This window comes from Lampetra fluviatilis, chromosome 49 (genome assembly GCF_964198595.1).
Source record: "Lampetra fluviatilis chromosome 49, kcLamFluv1.1, whole genome shotgun sequence".
NCBI lineage: Eukaryota > Metazoa > Chordata > Hyperoartia > Petromyzontiformes > Petromyzontidae > Lampetra > Lampetra fluviatilis.
In genome coordinates, this window is record NC_136323.1 from 10,198,370 (window position 1) to 10,224,158 (window position 25,789).

Consider the following 25,789-nt stretch of genomic DNA (forward strand, 5'->3'; position numbering starts at 1 on the left):
TAATGTGCACTGTCCTTAAAGTTGATTGATCCACACCCGAGACAGCTTTCCTTAGAGCCTAGTCTCATATGGGTTGGACCAGATGACGCCAAAAGGCGCACAACTCAAAGACAATGCACCATCAGAGTATGAGAGCTCGGGGCAAGCATCTACACTATGGGAACCTCATTTGCCAGTAAAAATATGATAATTGGTTCTTTACCCTTCTATCTGGCAACAAAACTGACACCTTTTTTACAAGGAGTCATGTTTGCATAGACCGCAATACCTGCAGTCATAATACAAACAAAAGAACATATGAGACTAGGCTCTAAGGAAAGCTGTCTCGGGTGTGGATCAATCAACTTTAAGGACAGTGCACATTATCAGAGTTATGTTCTTTTGTTTGTATTATGACTGCAGGTATTGCGGTCTATGCAAACATGACTCCTTGTAAAAAAGGTGTCAGTTTTGTTGCCAGATAGAAGGGTAAAGAACCAATTATCATATTTTTACTGGCAAATGAGGTTCCCATAGTGTAGATGCTTGCCCCGAGCTCTCATACTCTGATGGTGCATTGTCTTTGAGTTGTGCGCCTTTTGGCGTCATCTGGTCCAACCCATATGAGACTAGGCTCTAAGGAAAGCTGTCTCGGGTGTGGATCAATCAACTTTAAGGACAGTGCACATTATCAGAGTTATGTTCTTTTGTTTGTATTATGACTGCAGGTATTGCGGTCTATGCAAACATGACTCCTTGTAAAAAAGGTGTCAGTTTTGTTGCCAGATAGAAGGGTAAAGAACCAATTATTAATACTACTATAGAGTTAGCAGATACTACTATAGTCAGTATATACTACTGTAGCGTTCGTAGATACTGCTATAGAGTTGGTAGATACTACTATAGAGTTAGTAGATACTACTACACTCAGTAGATACAACTGTAAAGTAACTAGATACGACTATAAGTCGAAATATACTACTATAGAGTTAGTAGATATTACTATAGTCAGTATATACTACTGTAGAGATAGTAGATTCTGCTATAGAGTCGATCGATACTATTATAGAGTTGGTAGATACTACTACAGTCAGTAGTTACTACGGTAGGGTCACTAGATACTGCTATAGAGTCAGTAGTTATGACTATCGAGTCGGTAGATACTACTATAGAGTTAGTAGATACTACTATAGTCAGTATATACTACTGTAAAGTTAGTAGATACTTCTATAGAGTCGGTAGATACTACAGTCACTAGATACTACTATAGAGTCAGTAGTTACGACTATCGAGTCGGTACATACTACTGTAGAGTCAGTAGATAGTACTGTAAAGTCAGGAGATGCTACTGCAGAGTCGGTAGATGCTACTATAGAGTCAGTAGGTACTGCTATAGAATCAGCAGATCCTGCTATAGAGTCAGCAGATACTACTATAGAGTTAGTAGATACTACTATCGGCATTACCTACTTCTGTAGAGTAAATAGATACTACTATAGATTCAGTAGATACAACTATAGAGTCAGTAGATACTGCTATAGAGACAGCAGATACTGCTATAGTCAGTAGATACTACTATACAGTCAGTAGATACTACTACGGTCAGTGGATACTACTATAGAGTCAATATATACTACTATAGATTCAGTAGATACTACTACAGTCATTAGATACACTGTAGAGTCGGTAGATACTACTATATAGTCAGTAGATATTGCTGCAATCAGTAGATACCACTGCCTGCTGTATTTTAACTATGCAACATGCTAATATGTTGGCAGTTTCAGTGGAGATGAGAGGATGTAGGTGTCTGAGAGCCTTCAGGTGAAAGTTACATGAACTGATATGATTGGTTTGGCGGTCGAAGGATAAAATTGAATCTTGGATGACACCAAGGTAGCTGAAGTGATCGGTGAACCTGATGCTGTGACCAAATATGTCGAGGACTTTGGTGAGTGCTGTTTCTGTGGAGTAGTTTTGACGGTAAGCTGACTGGAAGGAGCAGTAGTTTGGGGATGAGGTGATGTGGGGTTTTAGCTGGGCGAGGGCAAGTCTTTTGAGGAGTTTAGAGAGATTCGAGAGATTAGTGATGGGACGATAGTTAGATGGATCATCAGGGTCGAGACTTGGTTTCTTTAACAGGGGGGGAAACTGGACCAGATTTGAAGTGGGACAGAAAACACCCCGTAAAGAATGAGGCATTTGCGATGTTCCTGATCATGATGGCAAGTTCCAGAGCACATTGCTTGAACAAGGAACCTGGGAGGACATCGAGTGGAGATGACTTCATGTGAAGTGATTGAATCAAAGAGAAAAGTTTTTTGAAGACACCGGCTTGAACGTGGTTAGAAAGGTGTCTGGGTGAGTGCGTACAATTTCAGACAAAGGAAGAGGGGTACAATGGTGCGATCTAATGGAAGACGTGCAGGAGTTTGCAATGGTGATCAGCTTGTTGGTGAAGTAAGTTTTGAAAGAGGTGGCAAGTTTCAGTGAGGCCAGGGGATCGCTAAGGTGAGGGACCATGTTGCTACCATGATGTAGAAGATCCTTGAGGATTTTCCAAAGGATGCGTTGTTTTCCGGTAGCTGTTTTGATGTGTTCTTCAATGTAGGATGAACGTGAGGCAAGGAGGATAAGTTCGTTGGTTTTCCTGCAGGGAGCTTTGTAGGAGACTCGATTAGCAGGAAGACCACTGCGGGACGCGATCCTTTCAAGGCGCCTCCTGATTCGCTTAGCAAGGATGGCGTCTCTTGAGAGCCAGCGAGTGTCGTGGGAAGGCTCCCTAGTGGTTCGTGGTTTGAATGGTGCCAGCTTGTCCAGTGCCACCCTCAGGTCAGCTTCTAGCTGAAGAGCGCAGACAGTTGGATCGGATGATGGGGATAATATTGAAGGCGAATTTGCGAGGAGGTGCTGTAGAGTGGAAAACTTGACACCCTTAAAATTACAGGAGTGGCGGGTGGTTTTGATGGTGATTGGCTTGGGAATTTGGAGAGAAAATAGGATGAGGTGGTGGTCGGAGTAACCAGTTTGAAAACTCTCAGTGGAGAGATGCGACGATCCAGGTCTGGTTCCAGAACTAGGTCGAGCATACTCTCAACATTTGTTGAGGAAGCTCTGGTGGGGCCTGAGTTGGTGATGACCAGGTTATGGCAGGCCAAGGTTGACTCAAGGTGGCTATCAACGGAGGCTGGAGTATTGCTGGGGCAGTTAAAGTCTCCAGTAAGCACGAGCCTGTGAGAGATGGGTTAGGAATGAGGTAAATAAATTTGGAAAGCTCGTTTAAGAAGGTAGTGATGCTGCCATCTGGAGGGCGATAGATGGAAATGAGGGAAAAGCACTCGGTATTAGTAGTGAGGGACACGGACTGGACCTCAAAGGTGGCAGGAGCTATCGATAGATTGAGCTCTTTAATTCTCAAGTCAGCATTTTAGACGACTACTAAGCCGCCACCACGCTGGTTAGTTGCGCGAGGTTTGTGAAGAACCTTGTATTCCGGGGGCGCGGAAGGTCAATGTGGTCCGAGATGGTATCGTGAATGAGGGCTGATTTGTTGGTAATGGAGCGTGAGTTGAGTAGGCCGAGGCGGATGGGTAAAGGTGGATGTGAAGATCCGAAGAGGCGCGGCGTCGAAAAAGCTTGTTGAAGGTTAACCTGTGAACAGCGGCCCCTACCTACCGCCTCTGCAACCATCGTGCTGATGCAGTCTCTGACGTTGACTGCGAAGAAGCCCGTGGTCAGAGAGCGTCCTCAGGAGGGCGGATTCCCGGTGCAGGTAATGAAGAGATGGTGCATGTTGAAGCCCTATTATGTTAGTTCATGCTTTACGTAAAGGGTGGTGGTGTTGGGGGGGCCAGGATTCGGGTGTACTCCGATCAGCGGCTGTGTTGCCCGGAGCATCAAGTCCAGGTAGTGGTGGCCAAGATACATGCTGTCAGCACATGCTCCCACGCACATGGCGGGTGCGTAGATGCCTACGTAAACACTTGCTTAGCACGTACGCGTGCAGACACGATCACGCACGCGGCGCATACAATGGAGCGGTCAGAAGAACATGAGGTCTAGTGGAGTAGCTGACCACGCACTGTGCTCCAGCTCGCAGGTAATGCAGCAGGGTGGACGAATCTCGCCGAGCTCCCATTCGCTGGTGGTGCTGGGCAGCAGGCAAACCCACTCTCTTATGTTGAGTCACGTTCCCACTCGCTGGTCATGTTGAGCAGTAAATGGAACACGTCGAGTTCCCACTTGCTGGCGATGCTGAGGCACACCAAGCTCCCACTCATCGAGGCGGAAGAGGTGTCTTGTGAGGACATCGTTGGCAGAAAATGGAAGAGGCCTATGGGCTGGAATTCCACACAATGCTCCGTGCTTGTTTGTTTATAAGTCCAGTGTCCAGCTCGTCTGTCCGCTATGTGCAGGAATTCCACACAACTCCCCCTCTGCCTCACCCCCCCCTCTATTTAAGACCTCGACACAGAGATGTCTTTCTGTGTGCCTATGTGTGTGTCTCTGTCTCTGTGTGAGTCTCTCTCTCTGCTTGTGTGTCTCCGTGTCTATGTTTTGTCTCTCAAATTTAGCAATCTTTGGAAGAACGTAATCAACCAGGTGGGTTGTTGACTGTTGTGTTGGCCGACTCTATGTCTTGTATTGCATTATATTTCCAAGTTTACTATGTTTGTTTTCTCATTCATTTGTACCTGATGATGGTTGCTTGTGTTGCAATCGAAACATCGTATTCTATTATTTAATTTCATTTCTTTCTACGTGACGTTTACCGAAATAAACAAAGAGTTATTCCTGAAGTCACCAAAGCTTCGAATCTAGTTTGATACTACTTTAGTCAGTAGATACTATTACACTCAGTTGATACTACTATAGTCAGTATATATTTGCTGCAGAGTCAATAGATACTGCTGCAGAGTCAGATACGACTAGAGGCAGTAGATACTGCTATAGAATCGGCAGATACTTTAGAGTCAGTAGTTACTATTGTCATTGGATACTAATATAGAGTCAATATATACTACTATAGATTCAGTAGATACTACTAAATAATATTCGACGCCCACCAGTAAATACTTATTGCCGGGAGGGGTGGTAAGAAATGGACCAAGGATATTAAGAGCGACCAGCTCATTTATGGTGGACAACAGGGTTAAGACGGGGGTTTCCGCCGCACGCACTGCACACACCCCTTCAATACATTAACGACATCTTCCGCCATGCCGGGCCAGAAGAAGTCGAGCTTAAGTGTGGCTAGCGTCTTATGCACACCCAGGTGCAACAGTCGGTCATGCACAGCCCAGATGGTTTTATCCTGTAGGGCAGTGGGCATGACAATGTAACGGCGCAAACCTCTGTCCCAATGCATGAGCAATCCGCCTCCGAGGATTACAGAGGCTACACCCCGTCGACCCCCGTCCGCCTCCTTGACACGACGTCGTAACTTAAACAGGGAAGCGTCCTCAACCTGGAGGCGCCCCCACTCTGCATGGTCCAAGCCAATAATGGCGTCACATGCCACAGGACCATCGGCTTCCTCAGAGGTGTCAACCTCGCCCGATGCCACAAGGGGAGGGGGCGAGTCCTCGGCAGACATCTTACAGCGCCCCGAGCCCGAGAAACACGCGCACCCGTCGCTCATTGGTAATCGCAACGGCATCCGCGTTCGTGTGTCGGGTACCTTTGTGATAGGTAACAGTATAGGAGTAGTCCTGGAGGACTTACAACCAACGTGAAAGTTGGCCAGACGGCTGCTCAATACACAGCGCGTACTGTAGCGCTGCATGGTCAGAGCGCACCTCAAAGCGTCTGCCATAAAGAGAGGGGCAATACTGTTGCACAAAAAAAACAATAGCCAAAAGTTCCCGGCGTGTGACACAGTACTCTGCTGCCATATGCTACAACACTCTCGACGCCATTAACGACTTGAGACAGAACAGCGCCAATTCCAGTGTTGCTAGTGTCCGTATCAAGGACGAACGGCAAGGAAAAGTCAGGGTAGCGGAGGGGAGGGGGCATTCACCAAGCCATCCCAGAGCGCAACAAATGCAGCCTCCTCCCCCCAATGGAACTTCTAACCCTTTGCCGTCAGGGCGTGGAGAGGTTTGGCGATAGTGGCGAACCCGGCGGTAATAGGACGCAAATCCATTGAAACTCTGCACCACCCCCACCGACGTGGGGGTCTGCCAAGTACGAACACACTCGGTTTTGTTCGGGTCCGTCACTATCCCTGATTTACTGCATCTTAAGAAAGATAGCACGTAACCATTCCAGATGTTCTTTAAACGTACGGCTAAAAACGATAACATCGTCCAGATATATCAGGCACGAGTCCCACTGGAGGCCCGCTAGAACTAGTACCATCAATCGGAAGCTGATTAAATTCAAATAAGCCTTGTGGTGTACGAAAGGCTGTCTTGGGCTTAGAGGATTCATCTAAGGGCAGCTGCCAAAATCCGGATAGGAGGTCAAGAGTCAAAAAATAATGTGCTCCTGCTAGAGCATCCAGGGAATCGTCCATCCGAGGAAGGGGGCACACGTCAGCCAGAGATCTTTTCTAAGCTTACGGAAGTCAACACAGAAGCGCAAACTACCATCCTGCTTTTTAACAAGAACAATCGGGGCTCCCCACGGGCTGATCGACGGCGAGATAATATCGGTGGCCAACATTTCATCAACCTCCAGCCGTACGTGTTATTTTTTCGTAGGGCTCAGCCGGTCGGGGTTGTGCCGGATGGGAGCGGCGTCGCCCGTATCGATGTGGTGACTCAAAAGTGTAGTGTGGCCGATGTAAAATTTGCCCTTGCTAAACACATCGGAGAATTCGCGCAAAAGTGCCCTCAACTCCCTCCTCTGGGACTCGGACAATTCCGAATTTTCGGATCAAAGCGTATCCATCCACTTTTCATCAGAAACCTGTTGCGGCTTCGTATGCGACGCGACCCCCACACCGCCAACGATGTTTTCCTCACTAAGCGTGGGCGACGCGTGGGTTAGCACGGTGCCCTCTTGAATGACAGACGTGTCCAACCCTGCATTCAGGACTTGAATGAACGGTTCCTGGTCATTGGATACCAGAGTCTGGGCCCCCACCAACATCAACCCATGAATGGCTTTGTTTGAGGGTCCTAGGAGCATTCCTCCCGCAGTCGCCTCCTGGTCTAGCAGCTTCCGCAATCGTAAAGGAACCAACATTTGCACGCCGGGGGGAATCTTTACGGTCTTACTCGCAATCACTTGTACAGTAGCGTTGGCCGTCCACAATCGAGTGGGAGAAGGCAAAAAAGGCCATGGTAACTCAAGGCAACCTTGATCAATCGAAATTTTCAGGGACATCTTCCCCAAGAAATCAGTCCCGAGCAATCAAGGAACAACAAGGAACGATACAAGAACTGGTCCCGTCAATTTGATATCTCCAATACACACCTCCGCTGTTATTTTCCCAATGATGCCCAATGAGCTGCCGTTTGCGGCAAAGCATGGAACCCCAACGGGACATAGGGTATGACATTTAGGGGGCAGAATGTAAAAAATCTACTCGGAAGTGATAGTCGCGGACGTGCCAGTATCGACGAGCATTCTTATTTCAACCCCCTCTATCATTCCGATAACAGAGGATGAACCTGCGGTCGCGGAAACCACTCTATGGGCCAACTCCGACCACTGACCAGGTCGGAGCGGCCAGTCAGCCCAAGGAAAATCCCAACCTTCATGCCCCGACACGACGGGAATGAAAACCGACCGAACGCGATGAGTGAGGTGGATTCAGGGGCCAAGTATGTGATGTGTTGCGACTCGCCTTCGGGTATAGTGGAGTGGAGGACGGTCGGGCGGTTGACGGCGGTGGTCCGGGAAGGCATCGTCGCGACACACGGCAGCCCGACGAGATGTGTCCCGGCAGGCCGCAGTTAATGCACACGACAAGCCCGCTCCCAGGAAGAGGAGAGGTCTTTCGCCGTCGAAGTTCATCCCATCACACCATGCCATCCCCCCCCGCCAGTCTCCGCCATGGGTTGAAGCGCAGGATTGGACGGACTCCACATCTTCGGGTGTATCACGCGCCTCACGAGGCGCGGTACACGCCGCCAACCCCTAATGTTGCAAGAGCAGATGCGCCTGGATGCATCTTGCAACCTTGAGAAGACAAATCGTCTTCGTCGATGGCCAGTAGGACGATGTTGAGGTCCTTCGCCAATGTCAACAATCTCTCTAGGACCAGCGAGTCAACTCCGTCTCGGCCTCCCCCCTCCTCCGCGCAGTGAACTTATGGCGAACGTTTGATGGTGGTTCCTAGATTGCCGCCATTTGAGCAAAAGCTTGTAGTGTGGCCCTTTCCGACGGCGGGATGGTAAGAAACGCCGCCAAGGTGTCGTCAAGCGCGGCGGGTAGCGCTCTCATCACCTCCGCCTCCGTCCACCCCGCCAAGTCGCAGTTCGTCTGGAACTGGCGCTTGAAGGCCACCCAGTCGCCTCTGGCGGCTGAAAATTCTTTAACAAAGGGTAGACGTTGCTTGAGAGATGGAATCTCAACAGGCGAACTCGGCGCTGGCTGCGCCACGGAGCTTTCCCGCTGGCAGGAAACGGCGGCAGGATGCTCGACCCCGCGCCGCTCCGGTGCTCTCCCCTCCACCGCTGGCTCTTTGTGTTCGAACTCCGCGACCATCGCAGCCACGGCCTCATGGAGTTCCGCGAGGCGGGTGTGGAACGTACGGAGTTCCTTCCCCGACGGCGGTGAGCTGTCGCTGAGATGGTCGTCGCGATGCTCCGCCGATGGCATCTCACTCCCTTTCTCCTGGGTCGCCATCCCCGGAGCTGTCTGAGGAATAATGCCTTCGTCGTCCAACAACGGCCTGGTATGTAGTCTGCGTCACGTAAACATAAGCTAAGTCGGCCTATCTTACTGACAAAATAACGTTTGGCCACTTCCAACACCAGTTGAAGTGAGTTCAACTGAGTCGCAGACGTAGACTTGGAGGCAACACATTTTTTCAACTCCAACACACGGGGTAACTTTCCCCTTAACAGAATAACAACCTATGGTGGTGACCACCAGGCTAACTACACTAATTACAACGTAACTGCTACTACGGACCGGGACCAACAGCTTGGGTCCAGGTCCACGTGTTGGAGACTCGTTGAACGGAGAACGTAGACGAAGGTTTCTTCCAGGATGAACAACAACCCTGGTCTCTCTCGGGACCTGGATTATATTCTCTGCAGCATGGCTGGCTCCGCCCTTGGCCACGACCACCTTCCAGAATACTCGGGAAGGATCTGGATCCCAACCACATGATCACCCCTAGCCCCCACTTGGGGCCCCTTTGTAGCCTTAACTGGTCACGTGTCCTCCCGGGTCAACAAGAGTGCAATGGCCTTTAGTAACTTCATCCTTCGTCCAACACACATTGTCCTGTAGGGTTGGCACTGCACGCCAAGCGTGGTGCCTTCTAGCGCTATCAATCAGCGATCACCAGGCCCCTCTCGGGCCGGTACTACACCCACACCCTTGTGGTATCTGCGATGTTGTTACACCGCAAGCCGTGCCTCTCAAGGGCCGGCACTGCACACTGAGATCCCGCGATGTCACTACACTACTATAGTCAGTAGATACTACTGTAGAGTCAGTAGCTACTACTACGGTCAGTAAATACTACTATAGAGTAACTAGATACTACTGTACAGTCAGTAGATACTGCTATAAAGTCAGCATATACTGCTATAGAGTCAGCAGGTACTACTATAGAGTTAGTAGTTACTACTATCGTCAGTCGATACTATAGAGTCAGTAGTTACTACTGTAGTCGGTAGATACTTCTACATAGTGAGTAGTTACTACTATAGAGCCGGCAGATACTACTATAGAGTCGGGAGCTACTATTACAGTCAGTTGATATTACTACAGTCAGTGGATACCACTACAGTCAGTATATACTGCTGCAGTCAATAGATACGACTATAGAGTCAGTATATGCTGCTATAGAATCACCAGATACTGTTATAGTCAGCAGATACTACTATAGAGTTAGTTGTTACAACTACAGTGAGGGAAAAAAGTATTTGATTCCCTCCTGATTTTGTTCGTTTGCCCACTGACAAAGAAATGATCAGTCTATAATTTTAATGGTAGGTTTATTTGAACAGTGAGAGACAGAATAACAACAACAAAATCCAGAAAAACGCATGTCAAAAATGTTATAAATTGATTTGCATTTTAATGAGGGAATAAGTATTTGACCCCTCTGCAAAACATGACTTAGTACTTGGTGGCAAAACCCTTGTTGGCAATCACAGAGGTCAGACGTTTCTTGTAGTTGGCCACCAAGTTTGCACACATCTCAGGAGGGATTTTGTCCCACTCCTCTTTGCAGATCTTCTCCAAGTCATTAAGATTTCGAGGCTGACATTTGGCAACTCGAATCTTCAGCTCCCTCCACAGATTTTCTATGGGATTAAGGTCTGGAGACTGGCTAGGCCACTCCAGGACCTTCATGTGCTTCTTCTTGAGCCACTCTTTTGTTGCTTAGGCCGTGTGTTTTGGGTCATTGTCATGCTGGAATACCCATCCACGACTCATTTTTAATGCCCTGGCTGAGGGAAGGAGGTTCTCATCCAAGATTTGACAGTACATGGCCCCGTCCATCGTCCCTTTGATGCGGTGAAGTTGTCCTGTCCCCTTAGAAAAACACCCCCATATCATAATGTTTCCACCTCTATGTTTGACGGTGGGGATGGTGTTCTTGGGGTCATAGGCAGCATTCCTCCTCCTCCAAACACGGCGAGTTGAGTTGATGCCAAAGAGCTCCATTTTGGTCTCATCTGACCACAACACTTTCACCCAGTTGTCCTCTGAATCATTCAGATGTTCATTGGCAAACTTCAGACGGGCATGTATATGTGCTTTCTTGAGCAGGGGGACCTTGCGGGCGCTGCAGGATTTCAGTCCTTCACGGCGTAGTGTGTTACCAACTGTTTTCTTGGTGACTATGGTCCCAGCTGGCCTTGAGATCATTGACAAGATCCTCCCGTGTAGTTCTGGGCTGATTCCTCACCCTTATGATCATTGCAACTCCACGAGGTGAGATCTTGCATGGAGCCCCAGGCCGAGGGAGATTGACAGTTCTTTTGTGTTTCTTCCATTTGCGAATAATCGCACCAACTGTTGTCACCTTCTCACCAAGCTGCTTGGCAATGGTCTTGTAACCCATTCCAGCCTTGTGTAGGTCTACAATCTTGTCCCTGACATCCTTGGAGAGCTCTTTGGTCTTGGCCATGGTGCAGAGTTTGGAATCTGATTGATTGCTTCTGTGAACAGATGTCTTTTATACAGGTAACAAGCTGAGAATATGAGCACTCCCTTTAAGAGTGTGGGAGCCAGAAATCGTTCTGATTGAGAGGGGGTCAAATACTTATTTCCCTCATTAAAATTCAAATCAATTCATAACATTTTTGACATGCGTTTTTCTGGATTTTGTTATTATTCTGTCTCTCACTGTTAAAATAAACCTACCATGTAAATTATAGACTGATCATTTCTTTGTCAGTGGGCAAACGTACAAAATCAGCAGGGGATCAAATACTTTTTCCCCTCACTGTATAGTTAGTAGTTACTACTATAGAGTCAGTACTTAGTACTATAGAGTCGGTAGATACTACTTTAGAGTCGGTAGATAGATACTACCATAGAGTCAGTAGATAATACTACAGTCAGTAGAAACCACTGCAGTCAGTAGATACACCTGCAGAGTCCATAGATACTACTATAGTCACTAGATACTACTCTTGTATGTTGGGAGTGTAGGTAAATATGTTTACGAGGAGGGGGGACTTTTTGAGGGGGGGGTGTTCAATTTTCGGAAACTATTTAGATACACTATTTACCCCCCATTTTCTTCTACTTTTTGATTCAAGACTTCTGCAAGCCTGTTATAATTTTGTTGACGGACAAATGGACAAACGGAATACCGGTCTTTCACAATAGCTTAGTATTTGTGTATAAATATATTTTTCCCCTGGACAATGCTTCCCGCTAGTCGTTAATAAAATAATCTAAATCCAAACCGACAAGAGCTGTTCGGTTAGGTATTTTATAGTTAACTGTAAATACAGTTTACCACAATTATGTAAACGTAAAAATCACTACAAAATTATTTGAATGGGAATTACATTCTTAAGGGATATACAGTGTACTCCTTTTTGTAATGTAATACTTTTAAATGACTACTATTGATAGGAATGGTAATGTTGACATTGTCTAACTACTGATTGTACTGTAGATGGTTTTGATAGATCTATATAAAAACGTTTATTTCAGATTTTAAAACTAGTTTCTAGTGAGAAACAGCTGTTGCTCCATATTAAAATGTAATTCTTGCACTTCTGTGTCCACGTAAGTTATACATTTTAAGTGTGTAGATCCCTAACTACCCTCTTATTGCCGTCACTCATCTCTAAATACTTGTAGCACGTGCCCCTGTCATCTAAATAATTATATCCTGTCACCGTTTAGTAAGCTACTTCAGGCGCCTTGAGTGAAGGCACTCTAAATAAATAAGATTAGATTAGAAATAAAATGCTGAGCTAGACACAATTCTTGAACGTGTAACATCTTTGCTTATAAAGGAATATGAAATATACAATGAGATACCGAGACTGAAATGACGCACCTCTGACTAGCACGGTTGGCTCCGTACGGTGTGAATGAAGTTCACCGTCATACGTACAGACCGTGAAGCTCTCGAAACTTGGAGTGCCGAGCTTCACGGCCACTTGCCTGCTGTGCCGCCCTACGTACCCGCGGTGCCCCCCACATACCCGCCACGTACCCGTGGTGCCCCCCACGTACCCATGGTGTCGCCACCCGCCACCACGCTTGTCTCCTCAACATGCAGCAGCTGTTAAAAGGTAAAACTAAAAAATTATCGCATGACATTCACCAATGCAGCAGAAACACCCTGAGTGAAAATCATTGTTTGAAAATACGTTTAATTTTCATTAATTTGTTATTCGTGCTTTGGTTTATGAGAGCTGAATAACGGAATGAGTTTCCACTCAAATGCCTTTCTATAGACTACAACAAAACGTATTATATGTTTGTGGCGAGATGTTTACTATCTTGCCTAGTATGGAGGAGGGCGTGGTTTCGATTCCGACCCTGATGCCTCTATGTTTGTAGTTTGCATGTTCTCCCCGTGGTTGTGTGGATATTTCTCCGGGTCCTCCGGTTTTTCCCTCCACATTTATAAACATGTATTTCGAGTATTTGGCTGCAATTCATTTCTATACGAGAAGCGACTTTGTTAAACTATCATTTGTGGCCAGGTCGCTTCTGAAAAAGAACTATACTTTACTGAAAGCCCCAAAGAATAAGACCTATACAGCTCAGTGGGCCTTATCTGGTAAAATAAAATAAAATTGTTTCTTTTAGCTTTTCTGTAATTTAACAGTGTTCAGTGGTGAGCCCTCCCTGAGACTCGCCCGCAACACTTGCAGTTTCACAAGATGGGGTTTGACCTCGGGTAATTGACTCCCTGCTTGGCACATGATGACACTTTAACTTGCCCAGAATATTTTGTTGCACTGTGTATGGAGATTTACTCCAAAAAACACTCCACGACTTAATCTCCCCCATTCCCAAATGTCTTGTCGGATGCGACGCGATTGGGAAAAAATCTTGAAGTGTGCTGCCCTGTTTAATGGTACCTAACTAATGGCATATCTTTTTCCATTTTAAGTTCAAACATTTGTTTTACAGTGGTAAATTGACTGATGCACCCAGTGTCGTGCCTGTTTATTGAATACTATGAAGAGACATTCAATTCTTTGGAAACACATGGTCATCCGAGCTCTCAAAAATCAGGCCTCGATAAAAACATTTTACAGAAATGATCAAACCACTAGAAAAGATGAAACGTTACATCAACATTGCATGACGAGAGTAATGTAATAAAGCAGCAGAAGAGGAGCCATGTTAGGAGATGTGCTCATACCAAGGCTCCAGTCAGTGGTGCTTTAGAATATATTTTTCTTAAATGACAGTGGAGAAATAAAGTTGTACAAATCTTACGGGAGAAGATATTAACCATCTCATTGTCGACAGTCATGGTAACAAACAAATTATTTTTTGTTGCTATAGTAACCAATCGAAGTTAATTGCAGGAAATGCATGAATAAGCTTAACAGTGAAAGCTGCAAAGTTGAACAGAATAGGAATATGAACGACGTTCAACGTATATGTTTGCGGAAATATAGAAAATTATTGTTGGAGGGACAACTGGAAAGCCAACACAGTATGTGTACGGAAAAGTCATCTTGCGTATAGCTAATGCAGAGCAACAACTTCAATTTCACATTCAGGTTGCCAAGCCAGACAACCGCGTCAGAAGCAGCTGAGTGTATCATCGCTGGATGTCTCCTTCGTATTTGTGGATCGGGCATTGCATCATTATACGTTATGGTCTGTTCTGGATGAACACAGTCGCACATGAGTTTTTAATATTCCATTTATGCATCAGATATCCACATCTGTGATGGTTTATGCGGATGCGTTTTGAGGTAGACCAATGAGCTTCGCGGAAGATCAAAACCAGCGATCCTTTGCGTTGAGTCTTTCACAATGAGGTGTTTGTGAGTTCTTTTGAACTCCAGCTTTCCAGAAAGAGTAAAAGGGGACCGGTATCAAAAGGTTAGTGAATGGAACACAATTGATCTCGCTGAGTACCTGACTACTGTGGTTGCCCCAATAAAATATAGATACTTGTGTATTCAAGGCACTCAAGTCTCTTCACCATGACAGGGCCTTGCTCTTTTGAAGTGTAGGTTTTTAGGGCTATTATATTTGGTGTACAGGGACTCCTTACGAATGAGTTAGGTTCCAGAGGTCTGTTCGTAAGTCAATTTGTTTGTAGGTCCAACTTTACTTCTGTCAATTCCAAACATGTTGTACAGCATGTACACGAAAGACAGGGAATGGCTTTAAAAGTTGTACAATCTCCTGTAGATTATGATGCTTCTGGTTCTTAATGTTCTGCAGATGTATATGCTAATACCCTTTGGTGCTCGTGTTTCCTCTCTACTTTTGAAAAACTTACCAAGAGATGTCTGCACAGTTGCTCTCTTCTTCTCTTCATAAATCAACTTGTAATAGGCAATAGCATCGTGAACAGCTGCCGACACCTTAGTAAACCTTTCAGTCTTTGGGTCCTGAGACTCAAAACAAGCCGGTGCTTGATAATGAGCAACCATCGCCATCTATTGCGCGGCGGTTTAACTTACGACTCTCGGTCTGAACAGGCAACTGGACATACGGAAGTTTGTTTGTACCTCTGAAAGTTCATAAATAGAGTCCCTGTATATGGAAGACTCCTGGGTATAGTGCGATTCCTTTCGAGTATTTTTTTGTTTGTGAAGATCTCCACACCCCATTGCCGTTTGTAATACTTCCATGACGTCCACAGTCCATCTGCTTGCATGTGAACCGATCTCATCACTCCATCTCTGGAGTGTTCATCCTTTCGGGAATTTCCATGACGAGTCCTGTCCATCGACCATCATCCCTTCTCATTGTGTCCTGCCAAAGCCCACTTACTAATCTGGAGTCGCAAATTATTTCTTGGGTCTGTGTTTGATTCCTGTTCCATGTGTTCTCCTTTCTCGCTCTGCAATCCCAAGAATGCATCTCTCCATTCTTTGTGCACCTTTAAGCGTTTGCTCTGTGCTTCTGATTCGTATGTCATCGTAATAGCCACTGATTGAATACTTCGTTCTTCAAGCGCATGGGTGTTCGCTGCTTTCATGAAAATTCCATTTCCCAAATTTTAATCCTGCGCCTGTGTGCCTCTTGATAATAATAAACACAATTTATAGCACGCGTACATTTCACGAATCTGAAGCGTCGTACAATCGAAGTCAGAGCCATGGAGCCAGAGCTAAATCTCTCGTATGCCAGCCTGAACCGGGTGAGAGGCTGAACCGGGTGAGGACCTGAACGGGTGAAGACCTGAACAGGTGAGGGCCAAAACAGGTGAGAGCCTGTGGATGGGGTGATCCTGAAAAGGTGGGAGTCTGATCAGGTGAAAGCCTGAATGTGCAGTGGGAGATGAGTTGAGTATTCGATGTGCCCCATAGTACGCTGTGTTTTGTTGTGGTCTGGAGTGAGAAGGGGTAGAGAGAGCTATGGCGGAAGACCTTGATGTGGAGTTCGGCGGCACAGCATAGAAATGTTGTACTGTACCCTCGAGTTGATGGGGAGCCAGCGCAAGATTTTTTTAATTAAAGCCAAGGAAGCTGCTTGGGTACCACCCAATCCCAAGGACAGCCAGTGATAGGTTGTTTCGTAGACGCTAAAGTTTGTCGAGATTTTTTTGTCAATCTGATGTCCGAGTAAGGGTGGCGTTGCAATTGTCAAGATGAGTGCCGACTTCTACGAGGCAGTGTTTGGTGGTGTGGCTGTAGACGACATGAGGCGGATGTGCCCGGAAGCCCCTGAGATGGTGATTGCATAACTCTTTACTGTGTTGAGGACGTTGTTCAGTGAGCGTGTGGAGTCCAAGGTGATACGCAGCATGTTTGAGAGACTTGGTTTAGCCGGTGATATGTCGACATTGGGGGAGCGACACCATGATGAACTGCTGCCTGGTGCCTCGATTAAGGGCTATGGCTTTGGGGGGGATTTAATAGGTGAATTGAGTGGGCCCTGAGTGGAGTATAATTTAGTTTCATTAGCGTAGACGTGATATTTTATATACCGTGACCGTTGATGAGGTAACTGATTTGGGAGATGTAGACTAAACAGTAAGGGACCCAGGACAGATCCCTGAGAGACCCCTACAGTGGATGCAACGACGGGTTGAGGACTTGCCCACCGTGACGTAGCAGCTTCTCTCGAAGAGACATGGCAGAGCCACTGAGGGCTGTGCCGCTGATGTCGAAATTAGATTTTAGTCAATCGATCAAAATCTTGTTTCAAGTGTTGAAGGTGGCAGATGTATGTCGAGACTAAAGAGAGCAACGGTGGAACTAGAGTTGACAGCTAGAATGTTAATACTCTTGATGAGTGCAGTCTCATTTGAGTGGACTGGGCGGTAGGCAGACTGAAAGGGGGGAGGGGAGGTAGACGTTGGGGGGTGAATGTACGTGATCTTTGATTCGGACGAAGGCAATTCGCTCAAGAAGTTTGAAGATGGTTATTACGTTGGTGAGTAGGGCGGTAGTTGGCAGGGTCTTCAGGGGTCAGAGCCGCATTTCTTTATGAGTTGAGTTACTCAGCCCAATTTAAATGGAGGGAAAAGACCGAATTGGAAAAAGGCGTTTTCAAGATGAGAAACCATTTTAACCTTATCGGTGCAACGCTTGAAGCGCTGGATGGGAAGAAATCCAGGGGAAATTTAGGATGAGGTTGAGAACCTCTCGGGGTGTGAAAGGTGAAATGTGTTGAGTGAGAGGCAAAAGAAAGAATGGCCGGGGGTTGATTTAACAGCGAAAATGTTATCTGGGTGGTGTAGGCAATGTTGGTAAGTGTGTCTCTTTAAAAATCTATCGAATTTAACAGCGAAGAGTTGGCCTGGTGATCGCACGTTGGCCACCACTGTGATGGAGAATGGCATTAAGTATGGACCAGAGTTTACACAGGTGGTTAGCTACAGAGTTTGTATGAAGCACCTGAGGGTATGATGAGCTTGTTGGTGGCTTTACAGATGAGACTTTGTAATGTGGTCAGTTTTGAGTCTGTAGCACAAGTAGATTGTTTCCAGTCGGCATTTGCTGCACTTTTACGCAAAAGCTGCTGCTGAGCGCTACTGGTTATCATGAGAATAGAATGACCGGTAAAGCATTTTACGGGCCCTAAAGTGTCAAGGGCATGTCTGGGGTTAAGGTCCAGTTGATTGGTGCAGATTGTGTTGGATGATGGTGACGCCAAGGAGGAGGTGGAGTTTAGAAGCTTGTTAGAGCGTGGTGAAATTTAAGCGGCCAAACTTGCAAGTGTAGTCGGTGATTGTCCTCGATGGCTGGTAGACAGATGGTGCACAGTTGGCTGCGAAATGGCGTTCCGAGTAGATTGAGTTGACATTTAGATTTGGGCTCAACTGTTAGGTCTTATGTGCTGCCAATATCCGTACTTGACACACGTGTTGGTCCGTCATTGACAGTAGATTCGTAGGAGGAGCTTAGGTGATGATCTAACTCCGCTTCCCGAAGAGCCGGGATTATTAAACTCTACGGCTATTATAAAGCGGCGACCACTTACAGAAGAAGAGGTTGAGAAGGTTGGAGAGTTCCATGAGGAAAAGATGTATGATGTTACTGTCTGGAGGGCGGTACAGAATGACTAGTATAAGAGACCAATAAAGCTCGCCATAGACTTAAGACTTCACAACTGAATTTAACATCAATGTACAGCATTTTGCTCAAACTGCTTTGAGCTTCTTTGGATAATCAGTTCGGAAGTTGAAATTTTAAATTCGGTTGTGAAAAGTCTTAAGCCACCTGTGAGCTTTACTGGTTGACATTTGTATCATCATTGGCGTGTGTAAGTAGTAACAGGTATCCCTTGTCTTCTTGGTTCTTTCGGTAAAGTCACGTAGAAGAGAAAAATAAAACATAAAATTTTCACGACGTTTCGGCCACAACGCAAGCAGCCGTCCTCGGGTGAAGAACAGGTCTGTCGGAAAGACAGAATTGTGGCCGAAACGTGAGAATTGTATTTTATTATGTTTTATTATTTTATTATTTCTCTTCTACGTGACTTTACCGAAAGAACCAAGAAGATGAATCCCTGCAGTCACGAAAGCTTTAAATCGAAAGGTATCCCTTGATTTATGAAGGCGATGCATTAAAAAAACACGCGTAAAACGAAATTTTGTATATTTGAATGGCTTTTGCTATTTATAAAAAAAATAGGGATGTGTTTTGGATAGGCATTTCAACTCCTAACCTAAAGACATACCACTTTTCACGCTCCAAAAATAATTAAGAACAATATTAAAACAATTCAATAATATAATAAAAATAAAACATAATAAAATAATTCTCCCGACGTTTCGGCCACAACGCAAGCAGCCGTCCTCAGGTGAAGAACAGGTCTGTCGAGAAGACAGACCTGTTCTGTCTTCTCGACAGACCTGTTCTTCACCTGAGGACGGCTGCTTGTGTTGTGGCCGAAACGTCGTGAGAATTATTTTATTATGTTTTATTTTTATTATTTTATTATTTCCCTTCTACGTGACTTTACCGAAAGAACCAAGAAAATGAATCCCTGCAGTCACGAAAGCTTTAAATCGAAATTCAATAATAATTTAAAACAAACCTTTTCAGGGAACTCGTCAAAAGATTTGCTGCATGTTAGAATGACTGTTGAGGCGATGTGGAGGCATCACTGTTGCACTGCAGGGACACCGTGACGCTGGCGCGGGTGGATTAAATGGGTGGCTCCTTTGATGATCTCATGGCGTGTGCCATTTTAAATTTTGTTAACGTGGAAATTCGATTTTGTTTATCGAAATAGCGTTCGCCTGAAATTTCGTAATCGGAACGTTCGTAATCGACGGATACCCATATCTCTAAATGTGATGATCTGTGTCAGGCCTTGGAGGGTTAATGACAAGAATATGGCATAAAATTAACACCAAATGCAAAAAACTAATATAAATTGAATTGGCTTAGAAAATCTATGTCTTAGTGAAGTGTCACCAGTTGTAGGGGTCAAAACATTATAAACCATGCTCGGCCACCGGCATTGCACTTGGAGACTTGTGTCACATGCCATCTTTAAATCGAAATCTTAAATGTGTTGAACCTTAAAATGAGTTTGTTATTGCTTATTTAAAGACAAGTTTCTATGAGGTATCTCTTTAATAAACAATAATTAATAATAATCCCTCACGCACACGCGTGTGTGTGCACTGGGTGAGGCCCATGCCGTAGCCCAGGCGTTTCCGTTCCTCTCCCAGGGCCGTCTGATCAGGACAGCAACAAATGAGTGATTCGACTGAGTTGACACACACTGAGTTTTTTTTTACAGTAGAACCCCTCTTAACGACCACCCCTGTTAATGACTAATCGATTAACGATAGGCCTCCATAGATCCCAAGGTGTACGCTTATCGATCATTCCTCTGTTAACGACGGGCTTACAACGAGCACGTGACCACCAATTTCGGCCAATCGGCGAGCTTCAAAGTGGTCTGACCAGGCCTCAGCCAATCGGTGACGTCCATTCATGAGCGTTGGGGGCCATTGTTTACAATCAGTGTCTGCTGTGCTTTGAAGTGGAAACATCTCTTTTGATTTCTTGGTGTACTGCATTTCCTATACTTGCTAAACGACCAAATCACCTAACGACCGGTTTCATGGAACCAATTATCGTTAAGAGGGGTTCTACTGTACTTAAAAGTTTCGTGCTCAACTAACTGGGTAGTCTATCAGAATCAGAATATTTATTTTTACTGGAGGAATTCGATGAGGTGTAAAGCTCTTTTTCACAGATGTCCAATCGGGGTGGGTAAAAACGTTGTCGAGGCACGCTTAAATGTCGAACTTGTATTGGGATGCTAGCGCCAAAAAAATGACCCTCTGACGTAATTTGACAAATGCCAGATATAATTTTAAATTTGTTCGTGTAATTTGTTTTTGAAAAATCATTGTTTCTGTGATACTTACGGTGTTGTTCAATGATGCAGTATGGTAAAGAGTCTATGTTGCGATCACGGTTTCCCCGGTGTGTCTGTGGTGCGGCAGCCTGTGCAGCCGGGGTGACGTGACCTCTTGTGGATTAACCTTTGGTGAAACACAGCGCGGAGGAGGAGGGCGGGGGCACTGCAGAGTTTGAAATGCATCGGCAAAGAGTACCGCGAATGTGGTAAGCTTCCTTGAAAATGTAAAGCATTGTCGATGTGTTGATGTTTTACAGACCCAGCACACGAAGATTGTCTACCTGTTTACATATCCACTCTCCCAAATATTCTTTAGAATAGTCTGATGCTGAAAAGTAGCGATATGATGAAAAGACCTCACAATGCTCACTGACCACAGCATTGATCACAGCCATGCTTGGTGTAGCCAATTATTGTAATTGAACTTAAATATTGTTGATTCTGGCCAATAAAATGTTATTTCCATATTTAAGAAACAAAAATGGTGACGACGTTTAGGTAAAAGTCTGGCATGCTTACCATAAGGCTCATTGCAATAGAGGTCTGTACTTAAATGTTTTGCTGATTGTTTTCTAGGATTAATAAAATGTATTCCATACAGTGCAATGTAGATTCCTAGAGTGTATAAATGTGACCGTATCTGAAGCCGCTACACAGAAATTGGGCATTGAGTATAGAAAGAAAGAAAGAAAAAAATTAAGGTCTGGAGCCTGTACTTATTAAAATCTTTACTTTTTGCTGAATATTCTTACATGACGGTATTTTTTACAAATATATTATTTCTTATTAGAGAAAGTTAATTTGCTATTACAGTTACTTTTGAATTTATTTATTTAATGCTTTCCAACTAAGGTTGAAAGCATTTGTGCATTATATCTGTCACTAGTGGCAGGGACACCATCACTCATAAAATATAAACCAATATCAATCAAACTTCGGCATAAAGTTGTGTTACTGTTAAGGAATTAACCTATAGGAAAGCAGCCAAATCGGTCAGAGGGTTATTACCCAAAACAGCTTGAAGGACCCATCTCGGTGTCTCAGCCTTCCCGATTGAGGTGTGCCATTTGGCAGAGCCACGAGCTCCGTGGTCTCATTGCAGCCTACGGATGTAACTACTCCTTAAGCACCTGGCATGAGCGCTACCATTTTTTCAAATTAACCCTTTCCCGTTCCCAGACATTTGCAAGTTGCAGGGTGGGTATTCCCGTTTATTGCTGAATCTCAGAACACGCAAGCGGCTCAGCATAAATTTTATTTAGAGAGGCGTAGTAGCACTGTTGTTTTTAAGGACATTGTACTCATCACAGATAACCGTAGCGACACGACCAGACTCTACGATAGCTGGCGCCAAACTGTGCGACACGCCCTCCCGCATGGCCTTGTGGGAGCCTCGGTACCTATAAAGTTATTTTGTTGGGTTTTCTTCTGGTTGTATTCCGACGACATATACGTACGTCATCGAAACGGAATTGGAAGAAAAAAGAAGGGATGACGTACATATACTACATCAGAAATGGAAAGGGTTAAATACTTCTGAAGACAAATGCATGTCGGGATGCATCACAGAGTATATGTGTACACATGAGTTTTTCTCCTATTTAGTAACATTACCATCTCGTAAAGAGAGGCCAATCCTCATGCCAGAATGACAGGTGGACATCTCTCTAAACGTGTCTCATTTGCTGTCTGCTACGCACTTCCTGCACGGCAGGCTTCCATGGGGAGAATGAGGCACCGCGTCGGGAGAACACCGAAGCTGCGTCTGCAGGACGGGACGCCGGATCTGCAGGACGGGACGCCGGATCTGCAGGACGGGACGCCGGATCTGCAGGATGGGACGCCGCGTCTGGAGGACGGGTTGCTGCACCACAAGCTGCGGTTTCAGCAATAAGAGGCGATCTCTCTGCGAGCTCAGAATCGCAGGCAACGTCAGCCTGCCCCGAACCAGTGACACCTCAAATTAAGAAGCGTACCGCAAGCCACCACAAACGCCGTCATCATGATCTGGGCACCATTGGTCTCAGCCAGAAGCGGCATCATGTTTTGAGTGGTTATATGCACTTCAACCGATCATGCCAGCTTTCTACAGGGTATCTGTCTAAGGCACTGCTCCACGTCGGTCCGTAGTATTTTCTCGTCCACATGCTGCGTCTACTCACAGCATGGGGACAGCACAATGAGGCATGGTGGGCGTAGGGTGAGACACGGCGGGCGTAGAGCCCGGGGGAACAGCAAGTGGCAGGGAGCCGGCTTTGTTTCCCCGGTGCTGCACTTGTTACTCATTTAAGGCCGAGTCGACCGGGCACCACTATAAACATTATCCAATCCCCAAGGGAGAGGTATCTGGGCCAAAGGTGAAGGGCAGGGCTGGCCGAGAAACTCCGAGAACTGGCTAGAAAGTTCCACAAGAGGGCGTGGCCGGAGGCGGAGCCTAGCCGCGCCTGTGGCAATATAAGTGGAGGCGGAGGAGGACTCGGGGTTAGTGTGTGGAGTCTTGGGTCCGGACTGTGTCGCTGCTCGCCGTCATCTCTCCGTTGTTCGGCCACGTGGCGGATCTCCTGCGGAGTTCCGCCGCCCTTACCGGCACGCCGTCAGCCAGCGGCGAGGCCAGTAGTGGACGGGTGGAGCCCCGCCGTCTGATCAACCGTGTGTGTAGTCTGTAACAACTTTAATATCCAAAGTGTGAACTCGGAAGAGGGAGAAGATAACGTTAGCTTGTGTTGTGCCCGATTATGAAATAAAGAAGAGTACCCTCTCCACGACGTATCGCGCAAGTCGCTCATTACATAATGAAAGGGGGTGGGGGTGTGATGGGAGATTGGGGTAGGAGGCCATCAGGGGTCAGGGCAGAGGCACGGAGCAGAGACGTGAAGGGGAGAGGCGACCGTGAGATGGATGGCACCCCCCCCCCCCCCACGTGCCCACAATCTACCCCCTGGCCCCCATCACCGCAAGCCCCTCGAGAGATTTGCATTTCCATCGTCGGTTATTGTCACCCCCCTAAAATCATTTTTCTCTATGCGGAGAGTTTTCCCTGTTCGCCGCATGCAGTGCATGCGTGTGTGCGCACCCACCTGCGAATGGATTGTCCCCGTGGTAATGTTACCAGAGTGGACGGTGTCCATCGTGCAAATGGCGCTCTGCCACACGGCCGCATCGTGTGGCGGAGCGGATTACGCCGGGCACGGCGCGAAGCACCTTGGAATCCTTGCCGTGACAACGACGACGTCTGGTCGAGCATCTCGGGCTTGCACAATCTGGACGCCACCACGCATAGCTTTGTTGCGGCAGCTGCGTGAGCTGAGCGTTGGATTTTTCAAAACTTTCACGCCGCGTGTCTCAAATTCATTCAGCGATTGTTCGTAGCGCACGCGCACACACACACAAAACCACCTTCAGAGGTGACCTTCAAAATCAACAAAGTGTGCTGTACATGCGGCAGTATTTTCTCTCGCATAGATGGGTGCCGTCCTTTCGATGCTGGGAGTACGCCAAAAAGAAATGGGAAAGCGTTAAATTTGTGTAACCACGTAAAAATTTTGTTTTCGATTGTACGCACGGTTTGCTTAATCTGCCTAGACATAGTTTGTAGTAACATATTACTTACTCAACATAATTTAACAAGTCTTGTTCATAGATAATTTGTTAACATGAAAGCTTTATTGACTTATAAGTGCTATGTGGCCGGAGTGGTGGTGCGGCAGCGGTGAGTGCACCGCACGATACAAACCAGCGGCCTGGTCATGGCTGACATCTGTGAGGAAGCGATGCCTGAATCTGTCTTGGGCCTCCCCTTCAACTCGCCTGACCTGCACGGTGAAGTATGGTTAAACTATTTCCCGTGACCAATGTGGGATGTAGAGACCTTCATCAAGGAACCGTAAATAATATTACTTGAATGTTGTTCCTGTGTTATTATTACTACTACGTTCTATTGCGTTTAAAGCAAACATGGCTACGATTTAATCGTCTAATTTTGGAGGATTTCTCCAGAATTCTGGCTGTCGCCTGATGAGGCTGGTTGTTGTTGCAATTACCGGCAAAACAAAACGTGGAATTGGCACGTTTTGTTTACGTGACAAACATTACTAATTTCTGTGTCGGGTGTTGGCAGGTTTAACAAAATGTCTATTTAAGCAAACGAACCCAAAAACCTCTTATGGATAATATTGGTCGCGAAAGCCTACTTTTAAAAATAGATTCATTGGATTGTTATAAAGATCATAGAGGCTTCATCGAGCAAACTGACAAATAAATAATTTGATTTTCACAAAGTGAATTGTTTGGCCTCCCACTCAAATTAACTTTAGTTTTTAAAACTCCATCAAATTAATTAAATAGTGTATTTTGCAATTTGTAAAAAGAATATTCCTCGACAACAACAATCTCCCATCGTGAGCAAGTCGTAGAATCAGGACCTCCTAGCAAGGGACGATAAGTGTTGGTGGTGTAACTCGTCAGAACACCCACGACCTCTTTTTAAGGGCAGGGCATTGCCAGCTGCACGCGCGGGATTAATAATTCATGGATTGCTTCGCCGCCGAGACCCGAGCACTTGCAAAGGAAACATTAAAATAGAAACCTGTCAAAACTGGGCAATATTCCTGCTCAACCCGGGGTGTGAAATGCGAAGGGGTCATGCAGGAGTTAGTGGGCGTAGAGAAGTGAAGAGCAGGAATTTTTTTCCCCCATCTCCAGATGTGTTCAAATATATACGGCAATGGGTGTCCATTTTTATGTACGGCATGCTTTTTAAGTGACATGTTTTGCCATTTATGGATTTTTGGAGATGACTTCGAGGAAACAAAAAATAAACATATTTTCATTACCCATTCGGTTCACGCTTGTGAAATCTCAACACCAAAAACACAGTGCATGCGGTTGAACCATACAACGGGGATATTGCGTGCGTGCGACTACTGTACTGTAAAGAGGTTATTTATTCAAGTTCAAAATAACAAAGTACATTCCTGTTCGAAGCAGTGTGGGATGTTTCTCGTGCGTTGTCGGTGGGCCAAGACGGTGAACATTCCATGTTCCTATGGCGAGAGCCTTTCTACAAGGTGACATTCATTGTTACTCGCAGCAAGATATGTTTTATATATGAATTCCGGGAATCCTCAACTTACGAATGAGTTAGGTTGCAGAGGTATTTTTAAGTCCA

General features: G+C 45.9%; 1 protein-coding gene across 2 annotated transcripts in view; it reads left to right on the forward strand.

Moving 5' to 3' along the window:
• LOC144948529 (paraspeckle component 1-like) overlaps positions 1-25,451 on the forward strand; it is a 95,435-nt gene extending 69,984 nt beyond the window's left edge. For both annotated transcript variants that reach the window (XR_013640172.1, XR_013640171.1), the window contains 2 exons: positions 20,708-20,828; positions 22,337-25,451. The gene's annotated coding sequence lies outside the window, so the exon portion shown is untranslated. The remainder of the gene's footprint in view (positions 1-20,707; positions 20,829-22,336) is intronic.
• Positions 25,452-25,789: the final 338 nt, after the last annotated feature.